The sequence below is a fragment of the Girardinichthys multiradiatus genome, chromosome 13 (assembly GCF_021462225.1).
Source record: "Girardinichthys multiradiatus isolate DD_20200921_A chromosome 13, DD_fGirMul_XY1, whole genome shotgun sequence".
Taxonomy (NCBI): domain Eukaryota; kingdom Metazoa; phylum Chordata; class Actinopteri; order Cyprinodontiformes; family Goodeidae; genus Girardinichthys; species Girardinichthys multiradiatus.
The window spans coordinates 36,646,666-36,672,640 of record NC_061806.1 but is presented as its reverse complement, the minus strand read 5'-3'; the positions used below and the strand labels follow the sequence as shown (position 1 = coordinate 36,672,640).

At 38.8% G+C, this 25,975-nt stretch overlaps 2 long non-coding RNA genes across 3 annotated transcripts; both read left to right on the top strand.

The window, feature by feature from the left end:
- Window positions 1-337: 337 nt before the first annotated feature.
- On the top strand, window positions 338-6,315 carry LOC124878993. Its single transcript, XR_007040925.1, has 3 exons — window positions 338-404; window positions 721-872; window positions 6,182-6,315. It is a non-coding gene; the product is annotated as an uncharacterized LOC124878993 (long non-coding RNA).
- Window positions 6,316-11,431: 5,116 nt separating this feature from the next.
- Window positions 11,432-23,607, top strand: LOC124879914. 2 transcript variants are annotated; one of them, XR_007041157.1, is made up of 4 exons: window positions 11,432-11,693; window positions 13,147-13,316; window positions 15,036-15,293; window positions 22,190-23,607. It is a non-coding gene; the product is annotated as an uncharacterized LOC124879914 (long non-coding RNA). The 2 variants fall into 2 exon arrangements; XR_007041156.1 differs by having other exon boundaries at window positions 11,440-11,693; window positions 13,147-13,179.
- The last annotated feature ends 2,368 nt before the right edge of the window (window positions 23,608-25,975 follow it).

Here is a 25,975-nt window from a genome sequence, read left to right as displayed (position 1 = left end):
CCAAGGGAGAAACTATGCTAACACTGATCTAGAGATTTAACTAAAATCAGAGAACACTCCAGAACATGAAAAATAGGTAAGAAACTTAACCTAAAGGAAAGAAACAATATGGCAACACCTTCGTAACAATAAAAAACAGAGAAATAAACTGAGTACGGTAAGATATTTTGACAACAAAAAAACAAAGAGATGATCAAAACTCCAAACCAAATGAAAACCAAACCCCAAGGAGTATAGCATGTGCAGAATGGTCTGTCCTTGCAAGTTGCTCAAGAATCTACTGAATCAAATTGCATGGGTTATTCTTCATCAGTTTTTCTGCTTTAATTGTTTTTTTAGAGATCTGCAACCATAATTCACTGTTCATACTCACCATCTGTTGGATACCTCTCCATCTAGAAGGGGTAAGACTTCTCCTTGTTTATTCTCAAAGAAACTGCCTTCATTTATTTTTCTGTAAAGGAAAAACATTTCAGATATTGCCCTTGATCACATCTTAAACTGCATAGTAACATACTGCTAAAATGTTACAGTAAATAAATGTATAATTTCCTAAATGTTTCTGTGTGTAAATAAGGTGGGGAGTTCATTTTGCAGGATTGTTAGCTGCATTAGAATAATGGATTACTCCAGTCTTGATTTTCCTCATGTTCTTCATAGATGCCAACTCGTTAAAAAACACTTTGCAGCATTTCATCATTCTGAGCAACTATTTTCTAGCAAGAAGAAACCTCCAGCAGAAATGGACCCATTATGAGCAGCCATCTTGCCGTGACCTACTGGAGGTTTAGAGGACCAAAGGTTGTTACGGAAAAAACACAGCAGCACTGGACCAGAGTACTTTTTGTGGGATGAAAAAGAGAATACACAAAGTAAGTCACAGTAGTAGCTCCTTCAAATGTTTTCTCCAGGAAAGAGACGTGGTTAAACACAGAAAGACAAAACTAAGTGTATCATCTGTGGAAAAAGAAAATCGAGATTCGACATAAAGTTGCAGCAATGACTGTAGGTAATGCATTTGTGGAGAGTAGTAGGAGACCGTAGCAGAATGAGGAAAACTGGTAAGTATGTGCCTAATACTATAACAGTATGACTCTAGTGATAGCTCAGGATATCTAAGCCACTCTAACTATAGGTTTTATAAAAAAGGAAAGTTTTAAGCCTAGTCTTAAAAGCAGACAGGGTATCTGCTTTAGGGACTAAAACTGGGAGCTGGTTCTACAGAGGAGCCTGACCACTAGAAGATCTGCCTCCTATTCTAATTTTACAAACTCTAGAAACCGCTAATAAACCTGCTGTCTGAGTGCTATGTTAGGAATATATGGAACAATCAGATCTCTGATGTGTGGCAGAGCATGACTTGTATGATTTGAAAGGGCTTCATATGTAAGAAGGAACATTTTTAACACAATAGAACATTTTCTATTCTGGTTTTGACAGAGAGCCAATGAAGCGAAGCTAAAATAGGAGAAACAGGATCTCTTCTTTTGAGACTTAGAACTCTTGCTGCAGCATTTTGGATAAGCTTAAGTCTTTTATCTTTGGGCTTCCTGATAATAAAGAGTTACAATAGCCCAGCCTTAAAGCAACAAACTCATCGCCTAGTCTTCCTATGTCCCTCTGTGACAGATTATTTCTAATTATGGCACTATTGTGTAAATAAAAGAGGGAAATAATGTGCCAGGAGACACATTTGCTGTGTAGGGCTAGGATTAGGGTAAGGTGTCTCAAAATCTCCTCTGGGTTTAACTCCCATACAAAAGGTTTGATTTTCTTTGAAAAAATGATGTAGTGGAAGATGAGGCAAATCATGCAACATTTTACCGTAGTAAAAATAGCTGCGTATTTGTTGTTTTTACAACTTGAAGATGCATTGATAGTATGAATTTGACCTTTTAACCTGCATTTTCTTTCTGTTAATTGCAGTCACACCTCTCCTGTTTCTGCCCAAAGTCAGACAGTAATTCACAAGTGAATTACACAAGTGAATCATTGCAATCCTCGTTTTATTTCATTTGATAAAAAGTAAATGAACTTTTTTTGTTAAAATGTATGCAATTTAAAGTTATGTACTAGTGTAATTAATAGTGATGCTTTAAGATTTATTCCCTCTAAAGGAGGCGGTTGAAGGGGTAAAATTTGTCCTGAATAGAAGCAGAACATCAGAAATCCTGACTTAACTGGCGTCTACATGCAATGCACACAATGTCCACATGGTGGCAGCAAATGAAAAGAAAAGCCCAACCTGAATTATTTGATTGTTTTCTGCATGATTTCATTGCACACCTGGGGGAAATAGCTGAAGCATAAAGCAGGCTAAACAGAGCACAGATATATCATTTTATTTACCCACTAAAAAATGACAGAAAGGAGTTCAGCTATGAAGTACATCGTTATGTGGGATTATCATGGATTTTATTTTGCTTTCAGAAACATATGATTTGCCGACAGCCAACATTTCAACCACAAATTCCCTCATTTATATCGCAGTCTAATATCTAAAATTGTATGCACGTGTAAAATTGTTAATTTATTGTAATTAGTATCATTTGCGTTGTTTCTAAGATTATATTAAAACAAGGTACCAAATTTCCAGGCAGCGAAAGTATTATTGAATGGAGTTTTACTTGTGATTTTATACAAATGTTTGGTGACTCTATGAATGCTGATAATGTCTTGTGCGGAAGAATCAAGTGCACATTCAGGACTGTAGTTGTTTTGTTTCAAAAATTACAAATTTCTCCATAAAACCCAGAAAATATGAGCTTTAAAAAAAACCTAGAGATTTCACAAAGGTAAATAACGCCAAATGTTAGTAAAATAGAGATATTAAAACGTGAAGCAGCATTTTATACCCTGATAATTCATCTGCATGAACTCCGCATAAAACCACGAGATATTTAATATTGCATTTAAAATAAAAAAGCATATTTTCCTTAAAATTATATTGTTGCTTTCTCCCTTTAAAGAAGGATTTTTTTTCGTACATAAAACAACTTCAGCTCTGCAAATCAAGCTGAACACTAAAAATACGTATAGACTTCAGGATTTGAGGGAAAATTTTAATTCCTGGACGAAGACTTTTAATACCGACATAAAATTGATGATTAAAGTGTTGAATTATGTAAATCGACCTGTCCTTCTGGCACGTTATTTGCATTTATTTTCTAATTTACCGGCATACTTTTAACATTTGGTCAAGTGTGCCAAAAACAGCCTGTTGAGCAACAGGCCGTTTTTTCATTTGTTTTAAACAGAAATTAGGGTTTGAAGCAGGGAAGAATTTAGGATATTAGGCTATTTGTGAATTTATTTTCCCTAAAATAGAAAACAGGCATTAGAAAAACATTTAAATTGTTAGACTTTATAATACAAAATGAACATCATCTTTACTAAACATTATCTAAAAATGAACATTTGTATAGAACAGGATTCAGCAAAAATCCAGAAAGCCATTTGTGACTTCACTGCAAAACTTACATGACCTTTAGGAAACAGATAACTTATTACGTTTTATATACTAAAAATAGACCAATAGAAATTGTTTAATTATAATTAGAAAATTATATTTTACAGAGTAGAATAAGACTATTGAGTCCATGTTTATGGAAAATGGAGAAAAATGAGAAATAAACCATGTTTTCAGCCGAATTAAATAAAAGGACTAAACAGAAAAAGTATTAGTAGCGTTAATATCATAAACGTATACACAGATGTTACATAGAAACAGGTGAAACTGCTAAAACTGTTTTTCTATTAATCATTTCTCTTATATTTTAAAAACATTGCAAGTTATTAGAAGCCATTTTGGGGTGACTGAAAACCTCAAATGTTACAGATATTTTAAAGAAGGCCCAAATACTTAATCTGCAATTCAAACTATAAAACTGATCATTTTTTAGCACAAACACTATTTTATTCAGATATCATAGATTTGGTGATCATTTAGTCTTGAGAGGATAACGGAGAGTTCCTGTTTGAGCTCCAGATGAATAAATCAAAGATCAAAACCACTTTAAACTGCAAAACAAAAAACGGTTCTGCTTTCAGACCCCAAACAGTTTTCCTGCAGATTTTCCCGCGTCATACTTTATTTATATATATCATAAAAAGAAAAGAAACAAAAATCTATAACATGCTTGAATCCTTGTGCTTCATGACTTCAGTCACACGCTGCTTCTTGCTTTTAACGCAGCCCATTATACACCAGCACGTCTCATTAAGCTCCCATTCAAACCAGCAGATCACCATTTGAATATTGGCGCGACGAGGGGTGAAAGGGTGGCAGATCTGCATGCATGGCACAAACCCACTCCCGAGTCTGGGTGCGTAAGAAAACCACTGTGATCTATCGCTTATATTTACAGTGAGAGGTCAGTTGTGGTCACTTTCAGCGTGCGTTAAAGCTGCGTGTTTGTCCCCCGCACGCAGGCGGTCTGCTGCTCTTCTGCTCAGTGAAGCGCTCTGTGTGTGGAGCGTCTGGGCTGGCAGCAGTAAAACAATGGAGGGATGGTGATGGTGGAGACAGACTTTGACCCAAAGACTGTCTGCTTCTCACGCCTTAAAGAGGAGGAGAAGAAGCTGGAAAACCGCAACCAATCATTATTGGAGAGACCTGGAATCAGGTCTCTCCAATAATGATTGGTTTTATCATTATGGAAGCAACTAATCAAAGGTTATTATAATGTTTTGTTAAACTAAAACATTTAAATTAAATACTATTTGGATTTCAGTGAGTAACCAATAACAAACTACAAATATTAAATTAACCCAGCATAACCAATTTTAGCTGAACACATGACAGAAATAATCCAAAAGTGACTTTAATCAGCTTTAGTATACATTTTACTAAGGTGCAATTTTTTTCAGATAAATAGCTATACAGCTTTAATCTTAACTATCAGCAAACGGTAAGACGATTAAATCATTGTCCAATATTTTATTCTACATGAACGTTCCCCATCTAGTTATCAAACATAGGATAAAGCCGGCTCCAGAGGTAAAACTACGAGGTGTGGATGTAGCCATCTCTCTTGAAATTCTTCACGTCACATTACAACCTAACCTTAATGTATTTTATTGGGATTTTATGATTAGAGAAATCCTCTGGGGTACGCCTCTACCAGCCTTTTACATTTAGAAACTCACATTTTTACTCATTCTTATATTTAAAAAAAAAAAACTGCAATTTTTAAGTCCTGCCACATTTAAGTCTGAACTTTGACTAGGCCATACCAACACATAATTCCAACGAGCTACTTTTTCTGTTGAAGAAAAGCATGATGCTGCCACCACCATGTTTTTTGAGTTGTAGGTTTTTGATGCTATGCATGAGGCTCAATAAAGTCCGCTTTTTAAAATGTTTTAGGCACTAGTGACCTTTATTGAACAATAGTTTAACAGGAAAGATTGTGGAGAGAGAAGGGGAAGACATGCAGGAAATGAACCGAGACTGGAATCAAACCCAGACCAGGACCACTGCACCAAGGACTAGTCTCTGCACATGGTGCTCTAATAAAAAAAGGTCAAAGGTTGATTTCATCTGACCATAGCACCTTCTTCTACATTTTTTGCTACAATTCTTCAGTGATGGCTTTCTTCTTGTCACTCTTCCATATAGGCTAACTTCTCCAAACTTCTCCCTGACCTTTCCGCTGCGTTCCTTGGTCTTTATGATGCAGTTTGTTCATTAATGTTCTCTAACAAACCTCCGTGACCCTCACAGAACAGCTGCATCAATACTGATATTAATTTAGAAACAGGTGGACTCTATTTAATAATTAGATGACTTCTAAAAGCAGTAGGATTCACTAATATTTATTTAGGGGTATCAGATTAAAAGGTGTGAACAAAAATAAATTTTTATTATGTATCATTTTCCTTCTACTTCATAATTCTTCACTGTTTTGTGTTGGTCTCTCAAATAAAGTCCCAATATAACACGTTGAAGTTTGTGATCGTGCCCTGGAAATAAGGGCTGCAGCTTTATTAAAATTAGTCTCCCCTGACTCTGAAACAGATATTTTTAAAATATTTGCAGAGCAATGCCCTGTGTGGATCACCTTCAACAATATCTGAAGAAACATCAAAACCTGTGACCACTATGAATCATCTGCAGAACCTTTTTGCTAGTTTGGCTTTAAATGTTGTATTAATCATGTTGATTCAAATCCATGTATAGGTTTCCATTAGCCTGCCAGGGAGTACATGGATGAAACTCCACCTGCTGATGCCAGATATGAAACATTTAGAGTTCTGCACCCCCTCTAGCCAAGACCTACAGCATGCAATGGGGCGGTGCGCAGCCGAGTGTGAAGCGGCTGGGATGAAGATCAGCTCCTCCAAGTCCGAGGCCGTGGTTCTCGATTGGAAAAGGGTGGCTTGTTCTCTTCAGGTTGGAGTTCCTGCCTCAAGTGGAGGAGTTTAAGTATCTCGGCGTCTTGTTCACGAGTGAGGGAAGAATGGAGCGGGAGATCGATAGATGGATCGGTGCGGCTGCTGCAGTAATGGGGACTCTGCAGGTCCGTTGTGGTGAAGAGAGAGCTGAGCCGAAAAGCGAAGCTCTCTATTTACCAGTCGGTCTACGTTCCTACTCTCACCTATGGTCACGAGCTCTGGGTAGTGACCGAAAGAACGAGATCGCGGATACAAGCGGCAGAAATGAGTTTCCTCCGCAGGGTGGCCGGGGTCTCCCTTAGAGATAGGGTGAGAAGCTCGGCCATCCGGGAGGAGCTCAGAGTAGAGCCGCTGCTCCTCCACATCGAGAGGAGCCAGTTGAGGTGGCTCGGGCATCTATACCGGATGCCTCCTGGACGCCTTCCTCGGGAGGTGTTCCAGGCACGTCCCACCGGGAGGAGGCCCAGGGGACGGCCCAGGACACACTGGAGGGACTATGTCTCTCGGCTGGCCTGGGAACGCCTCGGGCTCCCTCTGGAGGAGCTGGAGGAGGTGTCTGTGGAGAGGGACGTCTGGGCGTCTCTGCTGAGTCTGCTGCCTCCGCGACCCGGTCCTGGATAAAGCGGAAGACAACGAGTACGAGAGTTCTGCAATATCATTTATAGCATTTTCTTAATTTTTTATTAAACAAACAAATGTAGGTTATTGTGTTTTGCATATTTGTAGTTAGGCTGTGTGAAACTACCATGAATGTATCCTGCACTTACTGCCTGTGCTTCTGAAAGGAGGAATCTCTGCCCATTTGGTCTTTTTTGTTTTTGTGAACAATCTTCAGAGAACTTCTATTCTGCACATTCAATGATAAACTTGAACTGCAACTGCTTCTTCGCAGCTCTGTAAAATGAAACATATTATGTGTTTAGTTCATGCAGCAGAAAGAAGAGCACCATTGTACAGCAGCAGCTTTTCCTCTGCAGCATCTCAGAGGTCTCCAGCCATCAGAGCAGAAAGTAAGTCTCACGGCAAAATCTGCAATAGGGAGACTAGCTTTGACTTGTTGCAAGAGCAGCTCCCCCTGCATGATCCAGGGTGGTAATTATGCACAATTTTTAAAAGTTATTACAAAATTCACTAACGCCACAATGGTTTTCATAAAAGAGTTCACTTCTTCCATGCAAGTGCTAAGTCTGTGCACACATGCATACATTACTAAGACTCCACACAACATTTGTGCAGATTCTTGTCTTTATTGATTCAAAAGACTTTTGGTGTGATTATCATGATAATTAAACTGGAGTGCCTCTGGAGTCTGTCTGGGAGCACCAGCAGGAGAGACACACACCAGCAGAGGTTAATTTTAACTACACAACTTTCAATTTTTAACTTTAGAAAGTATAATTATCCCTTAAAGTGAAGCATACACCAAATAATACCAGTAATATAGCGATAAAACATATACGGTTCAAATGTCTAAAACAGGAATATTCTGGGAAACCCCTTTTGTGCAATGATGGTAATGATAAGCACACAAGCAGCATTCCTTACAAGTAAAAGTTTGGGACTCTACGTTTTAAAAACTATTCATAATGCTATGAAAAGTGTTTCAGTGAGTCTTTTACATCACTGTGGAGAAACTGTGGCCCATTCTTCTTTGTACAGTTGTTTTAATCCATAACGAAGAGTTTTCGTGAATGAAAACAATTATAAGGTCCTACCTTTGACTAGGTCACTTCAAAACCTTCTTTGTTTGAACCAAGAGATGAACCTGCTGGTGTGTTTTGGATAATTGTCCTGCTGCACAACCCAAGTGTGCTTCAGTTTAAGGTCACAAAACCAATGGAGGGACATTCTCCTTTAGCTTTTTGTGCTATCAAGCAGAATTCATCCCTGACAAAACAAGCAGCCTCAGACCATCACACTACTACCACAATGTTTGTCTGTAGAAATGACGTTCTTTTTATGAAATTCGGGGTTAGTTTAACAACTGATGTTACTGATCGCACACTTTTCAAAAGGCTTTATTTTTCTCTCGTCAGTCCACAGAATATTTTCCTCGTACTCGTCGTCTTCCGCTTTATTCCGGACCGGGTCGCGGGGGCAGCAGACTCAGCAGAGACGCCCAGACGTCCCTCTCCCCAGACACCTCCTCCAGCTCCTCCGGGTGGAGCCCGAGGCGTTCCCAGGCCAGCCGAGAGACATAGTCCCTCCAGCGTGTCCTGGGCCGTGCCCTGGGCCTCCTCCCGGTGGGACGTGCCTGGAACACCTCCCGAGGAAGGCGTCCAGGAGGCATCTGGTATAGATGCCCGAGCCACCTCCACTGGCTCCTCTTGATGTGGAGGAGCAGCGGCTCTACTCCGAGCTCCTCCCGGATGGCCGAGCTCCTCGCCCTACAGAGGAAGCTCATTTCACCCACTTTCCAAAAGTCCTAATTACCCTATGAGAAAAACTACTTTTCCACAGAGTCTGGATTGCTTTTGGAATGCTTCGTATCACATATTTATCCAGGTTATCATTGTGTGATGATCTGAAACATGGAAATATGACAACATAATAAAAACAGAAGAAAAATGTAAGTGACACTGAAGATAGATGCGCCCATCTTTTTTTTTTTTTCCAAGTTTATTTATTTAGCGCTTTTCAGCAACAAGGCACTCAAGGCGCTGTACACAAGGAAAAACATTACAACAATACAGAAAATCAAACAGAGGTAATTAAAAAAAATAGAATGATGGATAAGAAAACGAAAGGAAAATTGGACTGAAAACCTAACTAATAATATTTAGATAACACAGTCAAAGGAAACTCTAAACAAATAAGTTTTTAATCTTGATCTTAAAGTCTGTAATTCTCTATGGCTTTATACAGATTAAAAAGTTTTCTTCATAAAAAAAATAGACACTTTAAACAGAAATATGATGGATGGATGTGTGACCACTTGTTGGCTACACTGAAAACTGTTAAAGTGAGCACTTTTACCTCAAAGATTATCCATGGAGGAAACAGTGAGATAAACACAGGCAGGGAGGATGGGTTTCTCTATACGCAACAAAATCAATTCCTGTTGAAAAACCGTCATCCTCCAAGATTATGAATCAATTTGAAACTTGGATTTAAGGAAATTAATCCTCTCACAGTCCAAAAGCATGACTGTCCGCTTAATTCAATTCAATCCAATTCAATTCAAAATTATTAATAAATTAGTAATCCCAAAGATAAATTAAATAACTCATATTATGCTGGTTTCTTCAAAGAGCTGTTGTAGATGGTGGTGGCTGTGGGCTGGAAGGATCTCCTGTAGGTTAATCGGTCTCTCTAAATTACCCTTAGGTATGAATGGGTATTGGCATGGTTGTGTGTCCCTGTGTTGCCGTGCAATGGACTGGCAACCTGGTCAGGGTGTTTGTAGACTGCTGAAGGTAGGCACCAGCTTTCCCGGGACCGGAAGAAGTGGGTATAGAAAATGAATGGATGGAATAAGTCTGAAAGACGAGGACATGCCATGACTACAGATAACTTGTGCAGGAAGTAAGATATCAAGTTAAAAAATGTCTCTTTTTAAAGCAGATTTTACTTATGTAAAATCTGTCATTATGAAACGTTCTGTTGTCCAAAGATTAAATTAATGTTAAATTAATAACACATCCTCCTACATGTTTAAACATGTTAATTAGCTTCATCTACAGATTTTTTCTGTTTGAGCCAAGTTAGTAAAAGATTGTTTTGCTGCAGCTGCAGTGTGATTGTATGTCAGTATGGCTTCCCTTCCGCACTCTACCGGGGTCCACACAGAGAGCTTTTAAATCCATGGGTAGGGTGTGGGTTTGATTGGTCTCCAGGATACAGCACTCAGAAAGAATTCAGGACTAGTTCTTCTTGTGTTAATGTTTCTCCTGATTTCTGTGGACAGCTACTTCCTCCATCCTTTTCAAAAATGACCCCATCAGATTTAGTTCTGGATGATGGGTTGATCCTTCCACAGCTTTCTTTCTCCAGGTGAACCCATTCCTTTGTTGAACTGAATGTTTTTCTAGCATACGCCAACAGGTTCTGGGTCAAAACTAACTAATATCTGATACTTTATCATTTCATTTGCATTACCACAAATCCCATGTTCCATCTGAAGAAAAGCAACCCCAGATCATGATGCTACCACCTCCATGTTTCTACGTTATGGTGTTTCGTTTTTTGTGCCAAAGCTACCTTTCAGAATTGTGGGCCTTCTCCTGACTGATACCTTTGCACAATAAGATCATTTTCATCCTTTTCATAACCTTCCCCCAAAGCTTGGCTCTGGCCAAAGGACACAAATAAGCAAATGTCAGGGAAATCCTCTTAGTATGAATTTACATCATGTTCATTATCTTCACTGTGAAAACGTGAAATTCAGAAGAATGAATGTGGAAATTAAATCAAAAGGCGTTTCAATAAAGGATTGTTACTTGCAACATGTTTCTTATGGTCTATGTTTTTCCTCCCAGCAGATTTTTTATTTCCTATGTTAAATAGTATATAGGCCACATTAACGGCTGGAAAACTTTGGAAATGATTCATTGTGGTTTCAGTTTTCAAAGTCTTAAAAACCTTTAATTTTAAGAGGGTTGGGTTGACTTCGGCAACTTTCGCCTGATTCTGTGCTTCGCGCCTTTCCCCATATTTCTTGATTTCGGACAAGGAGATAAACCTAACTATTCTGAGCCACACGCTTGAACAATATGAAAAGGAAAACCTGTAAAAAATGAGGATATTTGTCCTTTAAAGATGTGCCCAGCACTTCTTGTCAGAGTTTGAGGCATGCATGGTTGATGCAACCCTGCATGCATCTGTTGGGGAGGCATGAGCAGCGCTGCAAGCCTAACGGTCCGTATTATAATTGCATCTTTCGTCTTGCATAAATTAAAAAAAATGAAAAAAATCGGAGGGTGGGAACAGTGTTACCTCACCGACCCACATGGGGGTGTGGTCTTCCTTTGGACGCAGCTATATGAATTAGAAGAAACGAGATGTTGTGTCACTTTGGGAGACAGCGCTGGTGGAGATGCATCTGACCGAGGGGTTCGGTCTGCTCCACGCCTCCCCCCCCCCCCCGTTTGCAGCGGGGAGGACCGGAGCTGTGGACGTGGCGGATGGACCCGTTGGAAGCATAAATGGACTGCGCCGGCGGGGACGTCACGATGCGTCGTCGCCACAAAGCTCATGAACGCGCTCATTTGGCTCCAAGCATGCCGCACACCCGGAGGGACCACGGCTTTGCGGGAGACCCCCTAAAAACCCACCCTGCAGCACCCGACGAGGAAAAAGTAAGATCCGCATCTTCTTTAAAAACATAATTTCCAAACACTGAGTGCTTCTGGATTTAAAAAAAAAAAAAAAAAAATCTGTTAGTGTTCCGAGCTGAGCCAAATAAAAATCTCTGTATCGTTTATTATTTTTGCTCCTAATGTGGATTAGGTGAGGATTTGCAGGATAAATATGCTCCAAATTTGTTTCCAGGGAAGCAGGTTTGTGTTGAGATGAGTTGGAGATGCATGCATGGTGCGCAGCAGCAGCAGCAGCAGCATCTGAGATAAAGACTCCAAGCATCATGTGATGGCAGCAGCAAGAGACGTGCACCTTCACTTGTGGCTGCAAACACTTTTGTTTGGTGATCATCTGCAGTTTCAACACAACAATTAGGCTTTAAATAGTTGGAATAGGATAACTGTTATTAATAGCGCCACTGAATGTAAATCTGATTATTTCAACCAAATTCTTAGAAAAGTCCATGAAGGAAATCACTTTAAATACTGACATTGTTGTATTAGCAGATTCAAACCGTATGGACCTTAATCCGTCAATCCAAAACTGCCCCAGGATCTGCCATATGCTCTCTTATTCCTGTCTCAAGTGTTACATAAGTCAATGTTGCACCATTTACTGTATCTAAAGTGACAGATTCGAGAGTTAATATTGTATAACTGAAATTCAGAGCGGGTTTTCTTCGGTTTATGGTCATAATGCTGCATAGAGTTTGTCCTGTTTGTTTCACAGCACTTGCTTAAGCTTATTCATTCGGCACATCATACCAAGAGATTAACCTACATGTTGAACAGGTCATGACATTTTAAGGCATGATTTTGGTATAGGCATTCAGCAGCAGCACGACTTCCTGCGGGCTGAGATCATGGAGGGCTCTTTATTAAGGCCTGTTTAATCTGCCTGGAAGTTCCAGCCTACTTCTACTTTACTTTTATTTTGTAGAATCTAAAGATTTACTTAATATTTCCTTAGTCAACATGTATTTTGTTAGAAGCATTTTAAAGTGTCTCTCTGTTTTGAGATAATTTGTGTTTAGAAACGAGTGTTTTTCACATGCATGATGTTGCAGAGTGCAAAATTTGTCCCAACAAGAAAACCTGAGGCTTAAACAGATAAATCTTAGTGGAAATATAGTATATTTAGCATGAAATTTTCCTTAAAGTCTCAGACGACGGGTGAAGTGTCCAGATTTTGGGAGCTGAGACATGCGCTGTGACGCACAACAGGTCTGTGGTTTGAGCTGAAGGGGCCCTCATTGCTGCGAGTCTGCAGCAGCAGCATCTGCAGAGTCAGGAGCTGCAGGTGCAACACAAACTGGGCAGCTTCCATGACAAAGTTCCCATTTTTATTCCGGTTTTCCCGAAAAATTTAAAATTCACGAGGAGGAAGGCTTACGCAGCTTTATTTCCTTGTGCACTATTTTTATATAATCGTTTTTCTTTTGTTTTTTTGTAGAACTGAAGATCCAGAGATCCTTCATACCTCCAGGTGAATATGACTGACAGAAACTCCCACAGTCCCTCCGCATTATGGTGCAAACTTTTCAAAGAAAAAGCGGTGACAGAAGTCAGTCTGGATGGGATTGCCCCTGGAAACTGTCGTTAAATCCGGTCGTTTTGTGCACGGTCAGTTTGCACAACATCTCAACTCTATCGCTGCGATAAAGGCGGAATTAAACAGAAACTTTACAATGATTTGCATAAAAGAGACGAGAGAGTTGTTTTATTATTCTGCGCTACTGGTCTCTGCGTCTACAATCAAAGGAAATAAAGAAATACTGGATAAAAGTCGTGTTATTTAAATAAAGATAAAAGCGTTCAGCAGCCTGGTTAAAAATAAACCTTTTTTTTGTGGAAAAATATAAATTAAAACTTGAAAGAAAGAACTGATTATGACAAAAAGGTTGATCAAAAACACATGAGACAAATCTGCAAAGATCAAAATTACAGGTCGTAAAGTAGATTCTGCACATTATAAATGAGTACAACACAAAGCTTTTAGTTAAATAATCAAAAGAATAAATAATAAAAATCTAATGAATAAATATAACTATCTTCTTATATAAGACGTTCTAAAGATAATCAGGGCAAAAGCTAATCGCGGGATTTCGGCTTCAATGTGGAAATAATCATAGAAAGGGAGAGATTTTGTCTGCTTGAAAGCTGAGTGAATTAAAAATAAAAACCCTCACAGAGTATTGAAAGGTGTGTTATGGCCTGAAGATGAAAAGCAGAAAACTAACCTGCAGGTATAGCAGTTTCTGGCAAAAAAACAAAACAAAAAAACAACAACCAAAGAACACTGATTAAAGGAAAGCAGCTGCAAAATAAAGCACTTTATGTACATATCTATATAGATATATATGTTTTCTGTTTGCATCTGCAGTTAGTTCAGCCTGTGGGTTTGAAGTGTAGAAATGGATGGGATCAGTGGCCTGTTTTCACCATACTGTGAAGAAGAGAACAATCATCTCTGTAATGATGTGTAGAGTGTTAATTAGGCTTCACATCTTACTGCAACCACTTAAAGCCAAAGAAATCCTAATTAAAATCAAAGTGTACATTTACAACAAGCTATGATAAAATACAAATTCTCTCTCATACAAAAATATAATCTAATTTTTAAGTAGCATTTTGTTTTAAATGTTACTTAAAAGCACCAAATACTCCAAAATTATTAAGACAATTCCCTTTAACTCCTATATTTCTTTAGCCTGTTTGACATATTTAAGTTTTTTAAAATTATACTTTTATTGTAGTTCCACAGAAAATTTTATTTTGAAGCTTTTACACAATATATATGACAAATACTATTCTCTCTGAAAAAACCCCAATAACTTTAAAATAGTACATTTGTAAGTAATTGGCCTCTATTGAGAATAATTTCATTTATTAGCTTCATAAAATGTTGTATTTACTTCCTGTAAAATAAAGAGCATGAATTAAATTAGTGTTGCTGCTTTATATCCACCTTCTGTGGCCCTCATTTAAATGTTGCCATTTTCATCGGATTCTTTGTTTTACTGGCTGGTTTTGCTTTGAATTCATACGAACTTCAAATTTCAGTTGCATGAAACATTTAATTGCTTAGAAGATGCATTTTTTCAGCGTCTTCCCCTTGTGAATCTTTAGTGGTGCTTTTTTTCGTTAAAGCAATTTCACAGGGGTGCTTTTATCACCATGTGATCAGTCGTCTGTGTTAACACGCCACATATATAATGTGTGACTATTACCATCTTAATTTACACCTCTGCCTGCTGGTTGGCACATTTACCAGAGTAAATTAGCTTGGTTTTGGTGAATTAGTCCTGATGTCTTTTTCTTTGTTGCTGTTTGTCCTTCCAGGTGCATCTGAGAGGTTTTGTTAGCTGTTTTTTCCTGCTGGAGAGCTTCGTCCGCAGGCCTGAGGGGTTGTCTGTTATCTTTGGTTATCTAGCTGTATGAGTGACGTATATTCTTCATAAAGCTAGATAACCGAAAGTAACAAGAATCCCATTACACGCCTGCACAGGAAAACAACGCGGAAAAAAAGAGCCCGGCCGAGGATCAGCAGCAGATAGGGCTGGAGTTGGACAGCAGCTGCTACTAACCAATGATGTGAAGGTATGATGCTGCGTTACATAAGGGCTGAGTTTGCCAAGAGGGGAGGGATGCATCTGTGTACACTGTAGACAAAAAGACAATAACTGGGATAAAAAAAAAAAAAAGTCACACAAATCTGCTTGTTGTCAGTGTAAACAGCAATCCAGCTGTGAGTTAGACTCTTTGTACACATTTTATTTTCTTCCTATGGAGGCTAAATTCAAACTAAACATTTATACATCAACTTTATACATCAATTTAAACATCAAGGACCATTCAGACCTCAAAGATCCTCCATTCCTTTCAGATGTGGGAAGTGACTGACTAACACAAATAAATCAGAACGCGCTTTTATTTTGGAGACTGGCCAGCTAATAAAAATTATTAAACAATATTAGAAAACTCTGCATTTAAAACAACAGAATGTTAAATAACAGAATATTTTAAACATATTCTGAGGAAGCCGAAAAAACTGAATTCAAGTATTTCTAACATTTCACCTCCCTTAAGAACGGTCTTCCTATCTGACACACACACCTAACAAATCCTCATTTCAGAGTCAGATCTCAGGGCTTGTTTTAACTGGTTCAGCTGAATTAATTCAACCTATTTCAGCAACAGAAAGGAAAAGTAAAAAATCTCAAAAACATGGGGACTTTGGCAAAGATGTTAGGCCTGTATATTTCCAGAAATGTCTCAGAAAACATGGCATATATTTATCTTCTGTACAGCTGAAAAGATTCAATACTAGTTGAAAATGTCCAGGTTAACTTTTTAATTCTTTTTTCCTTTTCTCAAACTAAAATTCACATACTTTTTATATTGTAACTAGGCTTGGGCCTTTTCTCCTGTTATGGTATCTTTTGGTAAAAATACAATGGTAAAAATTATAAAACATATAGAAAATTACAGATATAATTTTTAAATATTTTGAAGTTTTATTTTGAATTATTCTGATTTTGATACAAAGGTTTAAGCAGACATATAAACACCCACTAATGTGCGTATTTTGAAGATATTTGTCAATTTTTTGGGATTCTGCTCTTTATGAACCAACACTGACAGCTTTGGTGGCTTTTGATCTGGCTCACTGCCCAGGGCGCTTTGCTGTTAAGGGGTGTCATGAGTGCTCAGGAAGAAAAACATTGTCATCAGTTGTTCCCTAAATGTGTTTTCTACTGCTTATTATATTCAGTCAATGGGAAGTGGTCAACCCTTGTTTTGTGTACATTATAAGCACCATCAGATAATAGAGGAATACTCTGCAGCCTGTTAATGATGCTGAAGTTGGTATCTGATTTAAGATTTTTAATCAATGCTAAACTAAAGAGCACATTCGTACTTTTTTAAATTTTATGTTGTTATTTATAGGTTGCCAGATTTGAGTATTTGAGGAGCTATAGTTTTACACCTAAAGCATTTAAAACTATTTTCTATTTGTCTAAACACATTAACAGGACTGTCTATGCTTTTTTTTTTTTTTTTTGCATCAGGACAACCTTAAACTGAGGCAAGCAGGAAAACTGCAAAATATAGATTGGTCACACATGTATAGATAGGAGAAAAAGAAGGGCCTCTTTTAATATGGCTTTCATTTAAGAACCCCCGCTGACTGGGAGTTAGTTGGTCTGCCTGCTATCTGGTGCTGCTTAACAGCTTGTGGCTCGCCTGCTGTAGTTTCTAATGGTGGTACCCTAAAAACAGCAATGAGTGGTGCTCCTTTACGTCATATTTCTCTTTGTTGACAGTGAGGGAAATGAGCAGTAACCTTTTTTCAGAAAGCTGACTGAAGATGCACAGCAGCAGGTGTGGGAGGCAAGGTGGCCTCTGGTTGGAAATGTTTGTTTTTGAAACCATGACCTTTCTAAGCCCTTGGCATACCTTCACACAGGTAACGTTCCCAAGCTTAGGTGTGACAGCTTTTTGCATTTAGCGGCAAACTGGTGCAGATTCATGCATGTGGCAGTCTCCTGCACATAAAGAACATGTATTAATTCATGCGTTTTATCCTTCATATAAGCACATAATGAGACTGCAGCTCTCGTTGGATTTTAGAGAACACATCCTGCAGAAGCAGAGGTGGAGACAAAACAAAGACCACCGCAAGAGGCAATTAGCAGCACTTTGCCTTGTCTGGAGCATCTCCATTTCAGTGTAAGCTTTTTTTTTTTGCAGGTGATTTTGTGGAATCATGTAGACAGAAATGAAAAACAACAAAAGGACATATAGGTGCCGAAAACCTTTAACAAACCACCCTAAGAAACTGGCTGGTTCCTTTAAAACTGCATGAAAAAGAAACAAACTCAGTATTAATTATGTGACCTTTCAGGCACATTTTGAGCGTGATTTCTACCCTTTTTAAGACTTCAGAGCATGGTGTTAAATGGTGAGTATAAGATACCGGCACAGGAAGTCATCCCATGACAGCACACGATGTACAGCGACATGCAACATACAATAGTGCCATGCAACATCACTTAGTGTGTTATTCAGACGAGATTCCATGAGATTAGTGTGTAAAGTTTATCCAGCTTTCTTCTAAAAGGCCCATCAGTTTCTGCTTGACTACAAGATAATGTGTGAATATTCTTCATACACGGGAAGTGAAAGTGTAGAACTGAGATATGGCGACCAGGCAGTTTATGTCCTAATGAAGCAGGTTATAATCTATTTGCTGTTGACCACTGTACTTCCTGCAGCTCCTCCAAGCTTCTTCCCCCCACATTCATTTAATTTCATTCTTTGTGTTTTTTTTGCCCCAGCTCAGATTCTCAGATGGTTGGCTCTGATTTGTGTGCATTTGCATAATGAATGTCATTTGCATGCTAAGGGGCAGACCATACCATGAGAACGGCTGTGTTGGTTGTTTATGTGAGAGTGTGTGTTTGCTCATGCATGGGCCACATGTGTAAGTTTGCACGATGTATTTACATTTTTTTTAATGAACAGACCGACATCAGTTGTGTTTCCCTCCCTTGACTCCCAAACCCTCTCAAACATGTGCCATGTATGTGAGTGGGTGAATCCCTCCAGAATGTGCGGTTCATATAGGGCAGCGATGTGATGATCATGCCTCCTGCTCCCTCCCTTCTTTTCCCCCCATCTTGGTAGCCGTTCAGTGATGCACCAACTAGAAGAATGAAAATAAAAGACTCCTTCCTCGATCCCATAATCCTCCTCGTCTCCGACCCCTCCCTTGCCAGTTTGTCCTCCTCTCCCGCATGGCGAGTCACAGTCCCGCCACCATCTTAGGTGCTAAGACTGGCACAAAATGGCAGCTGAACGAGGAACGTGGACAAGCTGGCGCTGCACCTTCCCCCACTTCACGTATGCCCCCATCCTTTCTGCGCTATTGGTCGCCTCGAGACAGCGTTAATTACTGCCCGCGTGTTAATTGCAGAGACTGCCCCCCAGAGACGTGCAGGAAGGGGTGAGATAGGAGAAAACCGTGCAGCCAGCGGCGTCTTAATGTCGAAGAGGTGGCATTTTTAAGGGCAACTGTGTTGCTTTTCGTCGTCCGCGTTTTCACGCTGCAGCTGATCGAGAATCTAATGACGATGCCTGGGAAAAGTCTCGTTAATTAAATTGGTTCTGTATTTTTAATTACAAAAGAGTTGCAATTTGCACAACTGGCGGTATTTCTGCATTTTAATTCCAGATGAACCTGCCGGCATCTTGATTTGATGAAATAGAGGAAAAAAACAACCTGCACCCTCCCACATGTACACGAGGAGCTGTAATTAGCAAGACAGCGGCATTCATAAATCTCCACTTGTAATCAGACTTAACTGTGGTCTTAGAGGAGGAATACGTTTGTTGTTTAGCTTAAACATTTGGTTCTGCCGATATAGGATCAGATTTCACATTTTAACACTTTCAGGCTCTGATAGGCAATCCACCTATGATACTGCGTCACATTTTTGTACAAATTTGACTGCATATTTATGCAAGGACAAATTTGGTGTTGATGCATTAGGAGAAATATCTCAGGACACAGGTTAAACATTATTTGCCTGGCCTGTAGAATATTTTACCCCCAATCATAATATAGAGTTCCTACACGTTTCCCATGCCAAAATTACATCAGAGTTCATTCTTTTTTAACCAATTTTTGACAACTATTATTATTATTCTGAAAGCTGATGAAAAAAATGGGATATTTATGCAATAATAATGGTGTCTATATCATTTCATTGTCATATTCTCAGCCCTGCGATGGACTGGTAGTTTTCTCATGTTGTGCAGAATATAAAACTTTTTGTCCACTCTTTATAGTATAACAAGCTATTAGCTGGTTAATTAACTGGTTAATTAGTCAAGCTATCTGCTCAGGTAACCACCTTGCAAGTCAGGTGCTTAACAGAGATGCTGCTTGTAGCATGCCAACTCTACTTCCGTAATAGTAGTGATAGGTGTGGGTCCTTTAGGTTCCACATCAAGACTGTTCATGTTTTTTACGACAAGAAATATTTCCAAACAGCCACATTGGTCTCTGATTTCCTTCAGCCAGCTGACCAGCAGTGCGGAGCAAAGCAGTGGTGTTTTGCTCTATTCTCCATACAGCCAGAGAAAACTCCAGCTACTGCATCTATTGGTGTCTGCATGTGATTGAAAGCTGTTAGGGTTGATAAAATGGCTAACCAAGATTTTTGTAGATTAAATTTCAATGGGACCTATGGGAGAAAAAAAGTCACATTTTCACCACATTCTTCAGGTCTATGTAAATACAAGTACTGACCAACCTTAAAACACCATAAAATAGATATCCATGGGCGTACAGTGGATGGGTGGGTGGATGGATGGATGTCTAATCTTTGCGTTTTCCAAAAAATACTATCTAACCACCCTACTTTGGGAATTTTGCCCTTCTTTATCAGCAGCTCTTTGGATTTAAATAATAAATCAATTTATAGAAATTCAGATGGAGCTAAATGAATATAACTACTGATTTAGAAACTATACCGATTGAAGGCTGATGGAGGGGTGTGGGAATGAGGGGAAGGAGAGAGAGGAGGAGCAGGGAGACAGACGAGTAGAAGGAGCCTGCGACAGTGAGATCTCAATAGTGTGAGGCCTTCTTTGTGTTTCCGTGTGAGGTTTATTTTGGGGGGCACAGGAGGTGCTAAGAAAGGAGGCAACGAGGAGAGGGTGGGGATCCTATCCTGGACCCTCAGACAAGCAGCACATTGTCCTCCCCAATGTGTGGCGGCACTTGTGGCGTAACGCCATTATTTAGGCCAGTGGAGGGAGCCAGGGTCTGGAGAGCAGCTTAACTAAAACGCCAATTAGAGCCGGATCGTCCTGATTAATGGACGAGGGAGATTGGTAAACAATACCGACCATTGTTAACTTAACCCCTCCTTTTGCACTATATATATATATATATATATATATATATATAGTGCAAGACACCTTAATATAAATCTTAGATTATCATACACACCAAAATACTACTATTACAAATAAAGTTTAAATAATTTAATAGTTTTCTTTAGTCACCCAATTCCCACAGTATTAAACCTACTCTACAAAGCTGACTAAAAAAATAATTTGAGCCACTCATATTTAATGAAATTGGTCCCCCTTTTTTAAGAGAAGGATTTTCTGGTCCGTATGTTAATCAGACACCGTATGATGCTTGCGTCTGCATGTCAATACGTCCCGCTTTATTGTTTTTTTAAGCATATGCACTGAATAATTAGTCACTGCATACTCCAATCAGGGGGAACACCAGTGTGTGGTTTCCATGGCCACCCCATCAGTTCCCCCACCTCCTCCTCTTCCTCCTCCTACTTCTCCTTGGCTGCAAACAGGACAGAGAAAAATAAAGCGTGGGAAAAAAACACTTTGGGGGCTCAGACAATGATGGCGGGATGAGGGAGAAGGAGGAGGAGGAGGTGTGATGATTTGAAGAGCAGCTTGTGTCTAGACTAGCTGCTGTGGAGTTTGGTTGTTTGGGGGGTTTCAGGGGCATATTTCACCTTGTTTGTGTCTTGATTGAGGGCATTCTGATTATTAGAAGGCAATATATCAAACACTGATATGAACTTTATGGATAAATTAAGTGCAACTCAAGAGTCTGAGCAATCCTACAATGTGTTTGACATTTTTGTATTTAAAAAACTTAGACTTTTCACAACTTTTTTTCACTCCAGAAATCATGCAGGTATTTTATAACCAAACCAGTCCCAGCAATAAGTCAAGACAAGTGCAAAGTCTTTCTGTTTCCACAGTGAAAGCACTGATTCTGTATGAAATACATCAAGACCAACAGTTAAATGTTTCCACGTCTGAGCTGGTTTTACTTTTATTCTGAATTGTTCAAAAAAAAAGATTTAAAAAAAACCCTCTGATCAAAATAAATGTTATGTTGAATTAGCATGGAGACCAATTTTAGCTGGGCATATGCCCCAAATCTATATTTTTTCATGCACCAGTAAAATGTCCAATCAAATTTCAACAAAACTTTATGATGCACCACCATTTTTCAAGCCAGTCCGGTTTAATAATGCACTATAAAGGTTAAAAACATTTTAAGAAACGTTGCATATACAAGTGCAAACCTGGAAGTCATCAGGTAGCTAAAATCTATATTCCTAAACAGGAGCATGATTTATGCATATATGGTACACCACCCTGATCAAACCATCCACATAGTGAAACATGGTATTGGCAGCATCATGCTATGATTTTGCCTTTTGCGTCAGCCGTAAGCAAGCAAAAGAAGACCGGCTAATTCAACACACTGCAAAAATCTAAATCTACCTGGAGGTGAATAAACATTATTAGGATTTTTATCTTGCATGCATCTTGCAGAGAAACTGAATGATTCTGGTGAATAGTAGGGTGCAAACAACATGTTTTACTCAAATCCTATTGGTTGACAGCTTTTGATGTCTTTAATGCTTTTTTTCAAGGTTTCTGATCTGACCAGAGCTGTGGGGCACGAGAGGACTTTAACTGAGCCACTGATACCAGTTTCAAAAAGGACAAAAATGTTTAAACCACAGCGATTAATCTGAGGAAAGGATCTCAAACACAACAGCCCGGTGGGGGGCGGTTTAGGCGCTCACATTGGATACAGAAGATGCTGTCTGAACGATATATTGGACATGTCAAAGCTGAAGGACAGAGTCATGGATTTTGCATGCGGGTGTTGAAAGATGCATTCTGGGAAGCTGCTCTGCACATCTGTTCAGAAACATCTGCACCAGATTTTAATGTAGGTCAGAGCTCAGATAAGCATCTCTCTCACATACAAACAAATAAAAAGCTAAAATTTAGCTGAGAGGTCACTCACATGTATGCATTTTCATGTAAAAAAGTTGAAATACTGACAGAATTGGTGATTTTCAATAGTCAACTTTTAGATGAGTTATTTTAGGAAGAAAATTACTTTATTTTCTTAATCTTAATTTCTTCTTTAATTGATTTTTTTAAAGCTTAGCATATAAGTCTTTTACTTAGTGTGAATCTGAATGTTTCAGTTTGTTGACAATCCTAGGACTTATTATAACAATCATCTACAGCTGAATTTTCTGACTGCGTGTCAAATGTATTGTGATTATTTATTTTATTAACTCGTGTTTCAGGATAAAATTTGAATATTTCTGTTTATTGACAGGGAATTTGCAAAAAGATTCTTTGAATCTCCTTTTTTCAAATTTGAATATGCATCAGTATCATAAGGCTGGAGCAACCTCAGCAGTCTTTTACAATCTACTTCTAACTGTGTTCATGTTGCACACTTACTCAGCAGGGATTTTGTTGCGTGCAAACAATCAAAACTACATGACATTAATTTTAACTATGCAAAGAAAAGAAAATGTCAAATTTACTACATTTTTGTAGTCTTTGTTATTCAGAAGAGTTTACACCGAGCTGTTAGATTTGCACTGAAGAGCATTAATGTTCAGGCTTGATTGCATGAGTAGCATGTTAATTGGAGGTACATTACTAATATACACTATATTGCACTACATGAGCACAATGCAATGTTATAAAGTTATGTGAGTAGAGACCGATATTAAAGGAGGATCTGTAGTGTTCGACTGATTCAGCCTCTACAGTCAGTCTTTGAAACTTGTTCCACCAATAATGTAATAATTACTGCTTGTGACAAATGTTTTATTGTAATGTGAACTTGAGTAAATAGGTGCAACTCATTTTAAGCAGAAAAAACCCTTTTAGAAGGACTAATGCATGTTACACAATATTGCACTATGAATAATTGTCTCTCAGGAGTTTTAGAAGTTCAGTGTGCACATAACCTAGTCTGTACTATGCAACTGTGTCTAATGTAAATCAATAAAAGTGTTAACAATAAGGCATCGCTCTCCTGTGTGAAGTTTCGATTTCTACTATTACCTTTAAACACAACTCAGTAAAATTCAGGTTTCTTATATAGCCACAAGTTAGAACAAAGTCCACCTCAAGGCGCTGCAGGTCTGATTCATATTTATTTATCTGGCATCAGTCAATTTTGTTCCAAGTTCAATACATGTTAGTCCAATTCATTGTTTCAAATGAGCCCCAAACATTATAACGACAAATTCAATTGATAATATGATATAAATTGCTGCACGATGTCGCTTTTTTTTAGAAATGTTGCCTTGCAGCAAGAAGGTTGTGGGTTTGAATCCAGTCTGGTGTTTTTCTACATAGTGTTTGCATGTGCTCCCCGTGCATGCATGGGTTCTTTCGGGGTACTCTAGCTTTCTTCCCACAGTCTAAAACTATGCATGTTAGATTGCTTGTCGACTCTAAATCGCCCATGTGTGTATTTGTGAGTGTGTGTGCATGGTTGTTGGTCCCCGTGTTGCCCTGTGATGGACTGGCAACCCTATACAGGGTGTACCCCACCAAGTGACCGCTTCAGATAAGCACCCCCATGACTATGCGCTGATAAACGGATACCGATGATGGATAGATACATTTCAGCAACACTTTTAAAAATTATTTTTATATTTGTTAATGAAAAGTCATAGGAAAAAGAAATTAATCAATATTACAATGACTTTACAATAATCTAAAGCTATTTACATTTAAAGAGCACAAAAATACAACAGATTCCACCATGCCATTATTTATTATTTAACTAAGATAAGACAACAAAGTGAAAGCTGTGTGTGAAACATTAAGCACATCATTGCTGCTTCCAATCTATTTAGGCCAGCTGAAGATAAAATTCACTAAATTGATCATCATTAGTGGGATCACCCCTATAAAAGCAGGAGTTTTGGCAGTTTGCTGCTCTGGAGCACACAGATATGTGTTAAAACAACACCAAGGAGAATAAAACATGAGCAATGACCTTAGAGCAGCAACTGTTGCTGCCCATCAATCTAGGAAGAGTTATAAGTTCATTTCAAAACAATTTAGTATATAAAAATCCATACTTTTAAGTATTATTCACAAGAGGAAAACATTTCTTTCCTGGAATGGAGATCCTAGCAAACTCACCCCAAGGTCAAACCATGCCCTACTCAAAATAACTGCAAAAAGACCCAAAGAGCTACATTGCATGCTCTACAATTACCATGTGAAATGCTACACATCATGACAGCACAATTAGAAAAAAATGACAGATCAACTACGGCTTTTTAGAAGGACTAACAGGAGAAAATCTCTTCTCTCTGAAAAAATTAATATGGCAGCATGGTTTAGGTCTTGACTTAACACTGAAATAACCTTTGGAAAGATGAGACCAGAGTGGAGATGCTTAGCCACAATATCAGCAAAAACATCTCATAACCAATGTCCAATACGGCAGTGGAGGTGTGATGATATGGACTCGTTTTGCAGCCACTGGACCTGGGCACCCTGCAGTTATTACGCTGACCATAATCTTTTCTATATACCAACATATTCTACAGTCAAATCTGAGGCTTTCTGTCCAACAGCTTACCCTGGGCCCAAACTGGGCCATCAACCTGACAATTAACCCAAACACAGCAGCAAATCTACAACAAGACAATTTCAAGGTTTCAATTTCATTGAAAGCAGGGACCTTAATATGCAGAACCAAATGTCTTCAAACCTCAATGGGCAAAACGTTCTCCTGAACGATGTGAGAAACTACTTCAGGTTATTGCTGCTAAAGGTAGTTCAACAAGCTACTGCATCACTAAAAGCTTTCACACTTTAGCTTGATCTTTGTTAAATATTGACAGTGTTGAAACTGTTGTGCTTTTGTCCGCCTGAAGTTAGATTAAAACAGTGATCATCAAACCTTTCAGAGCACTGGGATTTAGGCTGAATCCGTGTGTGGACCCTCACTGTTAACATCAGTGTAAGTAATGCAGCTACACAGTATGGAGCTTACAGAAAGAAAGAAGAAACTCCGTCATAAAACTGTCTGAAGATGCAAAGAGTCTTATGTTAAATACATGTATAAAATGTTTGCCTGAATGCAGAACACAGACACAAATTACTGAGCACAGATTTAAAAATCAGCTAATCACATCTGGCTGAACCGCCGCAGCTGCTGGGAACGACGTGCAGGCCACTGGATCCAGCTGCTACCGCGCTGCTTTTAAAAACATCTGGAAGCCTGATATCTGTTCCCTCCACAAACACTCTGGGGTTATAGTTCAGGCTGAGCATCACAAACACAGTAGAGTATTATTCCCACTGTTAGATGTGTGTTCAAAGCAAACAGTTATTTTCACCTTAGAGGACAAAAATCCAAAACAATATTAGAT